Source organism: Crocuta crocuta, unplaced genomic scaffold (assembly GCF_008692635.1).
Source record: "Crocuta crocuta isolate KB4526 unplaced genomic scaffold, BGI_CrCroc_1.0 scaffold422, whole genome shotgun sequence".
In the NCBI taxonomy this organism is placed as follows: Eukaryota; Metazoa; Chordata; class Mammalia; order Carnivora; family Hyaenidae; genus Crocuta; species Crocuta crocuta.
In genome coordinates, this window is record NW_027529554.1 from 1252470 (window position 1) to 1262558 (window position 10089).

Here is a 10089-nt window from a genome sequence, read left to right on the forward strand (position 1 = left end):
CACCAGACATGCTTCAAGTTATTTTCCCTACAAACTCCCAGCTCCCTTGGAAAATACTGGATGGCTCAGTCGGTTAAGCGTGTGTCTGATTTCGGCTCAGGTCATGATCTCACGGTTCAGGTTTCTGGGTTCCAGCCCACAAATGGATCTCTGTTTCCCACTCTCTCTGCCCCTCCCCTGCTTTCTCTCTCTCTCTCAAGAATAAATAAACATTAAAAAAGAAAATTTTAAGAAAACACTGGATGCAATTAGCAACGAGGAGGGAAGAAGTGAGCGAGGGTTTCCCCACTGCACAGCCAGGAACCAACCCTCTCACCTATCCAAGGAAATTTATTTTTAGAAGGGAATATGAATATTTACACCTATTGGGGAGAATAAGCAATTAAATGTCATCTACAATGATAATGTTTTCTTCTGGCAATTCTTCTAAAGCTCCTCCTCAGAACCAAGGTCTGAAGTTCAGAAGTATCTTCAGCCAGCTTCCAGAGGCTAAGCATAATTTGCAACAGCTCTACATGGTAATGCTTCATATCAATGCCAGACCTTTGCTATTGATATGAGATGTAGCTTCTTAATATTTGCCGATCACTTGCCACGGTATAGAATGAGCATCCTGATATGATTCTCAAAGAGGGCCTCATAATTACAAACATAAAAATCATCAAAATAGGCGTGACATTTTACTTGAAAGAGACTATACACTAGTATACAGTATGGGTGTTTGATCTAGTCTTAAGAAGAAACTCCATTTCTCTGAAAAATTTTATAGCACGTGCATCAGGATTTCAGTGGGAGAACAACTTTTCTTACATGTTTTATTAGAATTTTTAATGTAATCTTTTTATTAAACTGTAATGTAAGATTCGAAACTGTTATTTTGAATGGTGAGGAACAGTGTGAGCTGAGGAGAGGATAATAACATCTAGGAAGGAGCACATGAATGAGTCTGCGGCCTCTTTGGTGGTAGAAGTTGAGACCTCTCCCCTCTCCTCACTGTCACTCCACCTAGATGGGGGCAGTTTAAACAAAACCAAGTTACATGATCTCATGGTTTGTGGGTTCGAGCCCCGTGTCGGGCTCTGTGCTGATTGCCAGCAAAGAGCCTGGAGCCTGTTTCAGTCTGTGACTCGCTCTCTCTCTGACCCTCCCCTGCTCACGCTGTCTCTCTCTCTCTCCTAGAAATAAAAAAAAAAAAAAAGGAAAAAAAAGAAACAAAACCAAGTTAAAATGCTTTGTATTAAAGAACGTTAAGGTCATGGTGGGGAGTTGATCTGGGGGCTCTGAGACATGAGAGAAAGATAGAAAGACCAAAGAGAAGGTTTGGCAGACTGGGTGGCCGGTCAGGGAGGGGCCTGTGTATAGTCAGGACTTCCCCATGCTGAGGTTATCCAAGAAACTGGAGAAGCCTAATTTCAGGGAACATCTAATTTTAAGTTGTTTGTTATCTGTGCTTTGCTGTGCCTCTATTCAGCAGCCTCATGTTGATGGCTCTTCAGGGAAGTTGAAGAAAGTAGGGCAGGGCCCATTATGGAACCAAACTCTGGCAAGAACAGGGTTGGGGGGGGGATTCCAGAGACAATGGTGACAAATGGGAATAGGGGACTTCAGAGTATCCTCCAAAATCCTGGAAGAGGGAGGAATTTCTGTGAGTAAAAGGGGTGGCACAGAGCAGTTTATTTGGGAGTATCAAGGGAACAGCTGAGCCCAGAAGGCTGAAAAACAGAGATTTCAGGAATGGATAACTCTCTCTCAACTTTATAGAATGTACCAAAGCTACACTATGTTTTCTTCACAGCTAGAATGTTTTTATGTTGATGAAATCATGGGTGCGTTATTATTTATTTTGAGTGACTGACGATTTCTCAACACAAGCTGAGAACTGTTGTTACAGCAGCTAGCACTAGAGGTTCTCTTGGATTAAAAGCTTATTTTATTATTTCTAGGCCACTTAAGGTTGAAAGGAGAAGCCCTGAGGGTATGGCATAAAAGAGCCTGTGAAACAGAGATCTTTTTAAATTGTCCACACAAAAAGTGAAAAGAGGGGCACCTGGGTGGCTCAGTCTGTTAAGCAGCAGACTTCAGCTAAGGTCATGATGTCCTGGTTTGTGAGTTCAAGCCCTACCTTGGGCTCTCTGCCGTCAGTGCAGAGCCTGCTTCAGATCCCCCTTCTCTCTCTCTCTCTCTCTCTGTCCCTGCTCTCCCATGAAAAACTAAGTAAGCATTAAAAAATAAATGACGTAAAAGAAATGTGAAGGTGAGGATTGGCCATGAGAGAGATGCGGCCCAAAGCAGGAAGTGAGAAGGTGGACTGAAGAAGATGGGAGGGTGGACAAAAAGGTGTATTATCTGTTGCTGAATAACAAATTACTCGAGGACTCAGTGCCCAAAAGCAAACAAACAACAGATATTTGTTTTCTCACACTTTCTGTGGGGCAGGACCCTGGGTGCTGCGTAGGTTGGTGCCACTGGCTCAAGGTGTCTCATGAGATTGCGGTCCAGGTGTGAGCCAAGACAGAGGTCTTCTGTGAAGACACAGCAGGAGAGGACCTGACTCCAAACTCACTTCCTTGAGGGCTCTTGTGCTGTCTCCCTAAGGCGGCTCACAAAATGGCAGCTGCCTTTCTTCAGAGAGAGCAAGCAAGAGAGTGCACCCAGGACAGAAGGCAGCAGCTATTCTGTAACCTGATCTAGCACAGGCCCTCTCATTGCCTCCGCCATATTGCGTTTGCTAGAAACAAGTCACTAACCCAGCCCATGTTGAAGGGTAGGGCATTACACAGAGCACGCTCACCAGGAGGCAGGGGTCACTGGAGACCATTTAGGAGCTTTCTGTCACACGTGGCTGATGAGAAACCCTCAGGAGCAGTGCGGCCTGGGGTATTTTAAGAGCAGGGATGATACCTATTGAACTTTTGTTGTTTACAAATCAGCTTCAGCCTTTAAACATCGACACTGACTCTTGCACAGTCCGTCACAGGCTGGGAGATTTGCATATCCCTGGAGAGGTGGGGTGGGCGTGGTAAGGGTGGGGTGGGTGGACAGAGAGCTGNGTATTTTCTGAGGTCTTTTGGAGCATTCATTCCCCTTTAGTGACCATGACTCTATCAGTTCTGTTAGACCACAAGCATTCAGAAAAGTTAAAATACATGGGGCGCCTGGGTGGCTCAGTCGGTTGAGCGCCTGACCTTGGCTCAGGTCATGATCTCACAGTTTGTGGGTTCGAACCCCTTCTTGGGCTCTGTGCTGACAGCTCAGAGCCTGGAGCCTGCTTCAGATTCCATGTTTCCCTCGCTCTCTGCCCCTCCCCCACTCGCACTCTGTGTGTGTCTCTCTCAAAAATAAAAATAAGCATTAAAGAAATTAAAAAAGAAAGGTTTAAAAATATTATTCATGGTTTTCTAAGACAAACACCTATTCTTATACATTTTTAAGCTTATTTTTTAAAGAGCTACAAAAAGTAGGTTGTTACTGACAAACTAATCAACTCCAGATTAAATTTACTCTAAAAATTACTTAATCCTCACAGGAAAGGAAAAACTCTGCACATACATACACAAATATATTTATGTCTGAAACCATTTACTCATCTATTTAAGGAGCACTTTTCCTCCTTAATTGTGGATATAAAAAATATCCCTCTGATTCTTTACATTTTCTCTGATTTTGTTAAGGGCAACATTTACACGAGACTTTAAATCGAAAAACATTCCTCTCATTCCTGCCTCGTTCCATTACTTGATTGATTACATTTTTTTTATCTGCTAATGCTTATCATCCATTCTTAGGAAACAGGCTCCAGCAGCGATCTATCTTGATCTCTTTATCTGTTGTCTAACCAAGTCACATTACAACAGATGCTTGGTAATCTGAAAAATACCAAGATATTTCTAGATTACTGACCAACCCAGCAAGTAGAATTTCCTGCACCCACTGAAGAAATTCTGAAGAAAACCAAAGCGAGGCAGGAACCAGACGTTTCCAGTAAGGCCGCTCAAAACCTAGGGCAGTCTGCCCTGCTCCCTGATATTCTGGGATTTTGTCCTCAGTCTTCTGAGTTTCTGTAATGACCTGAAATAAATTAAAATGTACAAGAAGAGGGGTTCTCAAACATGAGAACCATGATATGATAGCACGGAAAGGAATAGCATTTAATAGAGAAAAGCACAAAGAGTAAAAGTGAAAGGGCCCCGGGGCACCTGGGTGGCTTAGTTGGTTAAGCATCCAACTTCAGCTCGGGTCATGATCTGACGATCTGTGAGTTCAAGCCCCAGGTCAGGCTCAGAGCCTGAAGCCTGTTTCGAATTCTGTGTCTCCCTCTCTCTGACCCTCTCCTGCTCATGCTGTCTCTCTCTCTCTCTCAGAAATAAATAAAACATTAAAGAAAAAAAGTGAAAGGGCCCCATCTCCCAGCCTTTAGAGAAGAGGATACTTAGCACGCCGGTGTGCACAGGTGTGATGTTTTGTAGTTACTGTCAAGGTGCTGTTTTGCCCCTCTCGAAGCCACCTGAGCTGGCCCAGGAACCAGAGGATATTCTTATCCCTTCTCCAGGGCATGGTATTTGAGAACAGACCTGGCCTCTGTTTTGACCGTTTTGTGTAACCACGGAAGGGGCGGGAGGAAAGCTTTCCTGAGCTCATGACCATCTCCTGTTTAAGCCAGTTTATTAGCCTCGTGTGCAGGGTGCCCTGGAATGTTTGGCAAGTGGAAGTGCAGTGAAATGCGTCATTGTGCTCCTCTCCCAGCGCATGTTTTCCCACGTAGAACATTCAAAATGTTCAGTTCCCTGGAAAATGTTCTAAAGAAGTTTCACTGTATTAGGCTTTGTCTTCTCATCTTTCACAAAGCAGTCAGCTCTCTGTTCAGAACAGGCTTTCCTTTCCATAGGCATTTCTGTTGGCACCGAGCCACGGAGACGTGAGCTACAGCCACCGGGCTACGGAGGAGAGAAGCGGGGGAGGGGACAGGGGGCGCGTCACAAGCTTTCCCCCACATTCAACGCACAGAAGGATGCCAACTTGAAAATGCCGCTCTGTTGGCTCATGAAAACATCGTCAAGGAAATGTGCTTACAATGATAACCCCTAATTATTTTTAAGAATTGAGACAATTTACCCAATGATAAAGACTTCCAAGAATCACTTAACATCAGAATATAAATCATGAACTTTTAGGGTGAAATATGTGATTTGAATTACTTAAAATATCAATGTCAAATGTTTAAGGTTATACCACAAGTATTCATTCTACTTTAAAAAAATGACCGATGACTGATTTTCACAGAAAGAAGTTTTCTGATTAATGTAAATTTACAAAAACAATAGAGATTTCTGAAAAATTACTGGCAGGAAAGGTAAAGTAACATGAGTTTGTTACATTTCAATGGATTCTACATTCAACACAGATTGACTTATTTTTTATATTTAGAAAAACAGGAAAACAAGAAGACAGAGCTAGACCAAATAAGCTTTTTTCTTTCTTTCACTACAGACAGAAATCTAAAAACAGTTTTTATTGATTTCTAGAAAGCACCACAATAAATAACTGAAAATTGTTGGGAAGTTGTAAGAAAGAAGCGTGAGATATGTAGATGATATCGAGATTCACAGAGATCAATTAAAGAATGAAATGCAGACCAAGTGATTTTAAACACATTCACATGTTAGATCCCAATTTAGGATTTTCAGTCTTTTCTTGAAGGTATTTGTTCTATAGAATGTTTTGAATTTTTATAATTCTTTGGGAATATTGGTCACCTGTTCTCAATTTTTTATATTGGGTCAGGATCTACTTAAAAATGAGTTAAAAGTCACATGAATTTTGTGTCTGTCTGAAGAATAGGGTTTGACTTCCACAGATGTCACAGAGATCTCAAATATATACGCAGCATTACATCATTGATATGTTCCCTGTCATAGAAGAGATAGAAGTACATTTGATATTGAGGAGGTCTTGGAAGGAAATGGGCATTGAGGTAAAGGCTACTTTTGATTCATAGAATTAAAGCTTCTTGATAGATAGAAAGCAATCTTTTGATAACACATCAAGTAACTCAGACGTTATTTTTAAAATTGTGCCTTGCTGGGGTGCCTGAGTGGCTCAGTTGTTTGGGTGTCCAACTTCTGCTCAGGCCATGATCTCACAGTTCGCGAGTTGGAGCCCTGTGTCGGGCTCTGTGCTGACGGCTCAGAACCTGGCGCCTGCTTCGGATTCTGTGTCTCCGTCTCTCTCTTTCTGCCCCTTCCCAGCTCATGCTCTGTCTCTCTGTATCAAAAATGAATAAAACATTAAAAAAATTTTTGTTAATAAAATAAAATAGTGCTTTGCTAAAAAGATGCCCAGCAGTGTTAACACATTGTCCATGACTCTTTTTTTGACCCAGCTGGGAAAGCAGTGAAAATAAAGTTAACAGAGGTATTAATCAAACCTCTCTTAATTTTGACAGCATCTGGATTTCATTCTTCTTAGTAGGTGGTACTACTGTTGACCTGCTTTATTTTTTGACTGGGCTTACCGATAACCCCATCAAGGTTGAGAAGTAGAAAGAAACGTTGACTACTTAACTTTAGTGTTGGTCTGCTGAACTGAATGGGAGGGAGAAGTGACTGCATTTTTAACAAACATGTATGAAATTCATGTTAGTATGAGTATAATAGTAATAAAAAAGAGGGGGGTGGGGGAAAAAGCAGTGTGAAGTAGCAGATTTTACAGATTCAGATAGCCTCAAGATTAGACAAACACAGGTGTGCCTGGGTGGCTCAGTCGGCTGAGCATCCGATTTCAGCTCAGGTCATGGTCTCATGGTTCATGAGTTTGAGCCCCACAAAGGGTTCTCTGCTGTCAATGCAGAGCTCACTTTGGATCCTCTGTCTCTGTCTCTCTCTTCCCCTCCCCTACTCACTCTCTTTCTCTTAAATAATAAAATTTTTTAAAAAGATTAGATAAACAGAAACACTGTTTTATTGTTTAAAATCTTAAAGAGGCTTCCAAGAGAATGCTGTTCTTTGCATTTTCTTACAGAAACATAAAACCAAAATGGCTGTATAATAGGGTAAAAGAGTTTTAGTAAATGTGGTTTGAATTATGTTTGGACAAATGCAAAGTGATATGTTTTCTGGGAGAGGTGTCTAGTAAGTAGTTTTTGTGTTCCTTGAAACTGTTAAAAAAAAATTAAATATTTATTCATTGGGACGCCTGGGTGGCTCAGTAGGTTAAGCATCCAACTTCGGTTCAGGTCAAGATCTCATAGTCCGTGAGTTTGAGCCCCATATCAGGCTCTGTGCTGACAGCTCAGAGCCTGGAGCCTGCTTCGGATTCTGTGTCTCCCTCTCTCTCTGTCCCTCCTCCACTTGCATTCTGTCTCTCTCTCAAAAATAAATAACAAACATTAGTAAAATTTTTTTAAATGTTTATTTTTCACAGAGAGAGAGAGAGAGACAGAGTGTGAACAGAGAAGGGGCAGACAGAGAGGGGGACACAGAATCCGAAGCAGGCTCCAGGTTCTGAGCTGTCAGCACAGAGCTTGTTGAGGGGCTTGAAAACACGAACTGCAATATCATGACCTGAGCCAAAGTCAGACACTTAACTGACTGACTGAGTCAGTCTGAGCCACCCAGGTACCCTTGTATTCTTTGAAACTGTTTAAGATTTGATATGGGCTTTTGGGAGGAGCTTTGTCCTTCTTACAAATCTAATGCCACTAGACTAGAAGCTGCTCAGAAGAAAAAATTACATCCACCATTCTGGTGCCTTCCCCCACAGTCCCTGCTACTTTGTACACATCAGGAGCTGAGAAATATTGTTGCCTCGATTACAAAAGGGTCACAATCAAAAGCACTTTCATTAGCAAAGGCAGAGCAAGCCCATTTACATGATGGTTATTTATAAAATCTCTTGCTGCTAATTAATGCAATCATATCTGCCATGAGACGTCACATCTATTTAGGATGATGGAAGTAGAATCTCTTTCTTTTACTGTCATTCTTATTCTGCCATTTATTTGTTTCCATAATAGCAAAAGCATTTGTCTGGCATTCATTACTCAGGTTTTTCTCCCTGCACAGTAAAACTGTCTGCGATGTCAGAAGAGATGTGTTAAGCTCTAGTACCCAGCTGTGTGCTGAAATATAGTAAAGTACTGGCGTGCTTATCACAGTTTCTTTGTTGCCCATTACTCTCTATTGCGTTACTATTTAATATTTACTAAGAGTGCCCTCAGCGCCATCCGTTCATTTCCTCTCTTTCGCAGGCAGCGCGGGTACACGGCTCGTCTTCATCCTTCCCTGCCCCCCTGCCTTCTGGCTGTCTGCCACCTAGCTCACTCCAGTTTAGGATGCTGAAATACCAAACACAAAGTTTCCTTTGACACCACTTGATTCCCAGTGGTACCCACCCNCTCACATGGAGGGTAATAGACAAAAAAGATGAGGAATCCAGGGGCAGATATTCAGACCAGGTGAGAGTCTGTTGGAGAAAAAGTAGCAGACGCCACTGACATCACCTTTCCACTCTCTCCGGGAATAAGGCTGTGAAGGAGCCAAGTACACAGATTTAAGGCAGAGGTCTCACGCTGGTGGCCGGCGTGCTGGGTTTGCACAATGTGTTGTTTTCATTTCTTTCGCAAATGCACCAATATCAAAATATCAGACTTTGTCTACAAATATAAATGTCCAGGCTCTCCTGAAAAATTGGAAGTCCTGGACCCACGTTTCTGCGTGGCAATCATCAGTGAGAGTTGAGCAATGCTTCCCATTCCCCGTGATTTAAGGAGACTCTGAGAAAAACAAAAACAAAGCCACATAACTCTTGCACATGGTAACAGATGTATCTACCCAGGGGCCACAAACTGCAACTACTCAGTTGTGCAGGTACAACTGAAAATGGAGAGACACTTTGGGCTTAGAACTCAGCTCCTCCACTTAGTCACTGAATAACCTTCTAGACATGAACCTCACTTTCTCTTCTGTCCATGTGGTGGTGATGCTGCTATTTGTCTTCACCAGGTTGTCATGAGGATCAAATTTTTTTCTTTTATAGTTTATTGTCAAGTTGATTTCCATATAGCACCCAGTGCTCATCCCAACAAGTGCCCTCCTCCATGCCCATCAAACCCCTTCCCCTCACCCCCACCCCCATCTGCCCTCAGTTTGTTCTCAGTATTCAAGAGTCTCTCATGGTTTGCCTCCCTCCCNTGAGGATCAAATTTAAAAAGAAAATTATTTGAGTGAAAGTGCTGAGTATACACAACCTTTCAGGGCAGCTAGTTTTTGTTGGTCAGCTTTTGGGGTTGTGTTATCTATGTGAAATCTTTTAAAATGCAAGTAGACATGGATGGGTAGTGTATTGATTTATGAATGCATACCACCCTGGCAGGACAAGAGAATGGCTGTGGGCCAGTTAAGGGGCCCTTAGGCAAGGACCTAGCCCCTCATATTCATGGTCCCCCTGGCCCACATCTATCTGTTTCAGGTCCAATCCAGGCATCCAGCATGGTTCTTGAGAGCTTGAAGTATGTTATGTCCCTGAGTTCCTCTCCATTTAAAGCCATTTCTGGAAGATATGGACACACTATTTCCTTCCACAGGATTGTTCATAGCAGATAGAAGCCATGAATGGCACAGGATAGGACAGCAGAGGTTTTCTTCTTCCTTCCTTCCTACTTTCCTTTTCCTTATTAGACACAAACTCATACTGTAGCAGTTTTTATTCCAATTTATCATCATTCCAGCTCAACTCTTTCTTTAAGATTCATATGGTAATGATCTTCCTTCCCATTCCTATCCCTTTCCCATTTTACAGGTTTGCAGGAAATGCAGCCCTAACTTCTAACAGTTCAGAGGAGCCAGGGTTCATGTTTCCCTGTTCTACAAGCTCATTCTGGCTGCCACTGTCTCTTCTCACTCCACACCTTAGTCGCCTCTCATGCTAACACCTCTCTCCAATACACTTCCCTCCCAAAGCACAGACACCTGTTTCCCGCATATTCTTCAGTGCACTGCTAGCGGAAAACTCTCGTGTTTAGCATTCTTTACGAAGGGTAGGCAGTTACAGAGGGACATTATACACTGAGAAGAAAACAATTTGAGACGTAAG

The 10089-nt window shown here is 42.5% G+C and overlaps 1 long non-coding RNA gene across 1 annotated transcript; it reads right to left on the reverse strand.

Moving 5' to 3' along the window:
* Positions 1-5460: 5460 nt before the first annotated feature.
* On the reverse strand, positions 5461-8708 carry LOC144229414 (uncharacterized). The gene is made up of 2 exons (XR_013334485.1): positions 8398-8708; positions 5461-6261 (listed from the first exon to the last, which is right to left on the reverse strand). It is a non-coding gene; the product is annotated as an uncharacterized LOC144229414 (long non-coding RNA).
* Positions 8709-10089: the final 1381 nt, after the last annotated feature.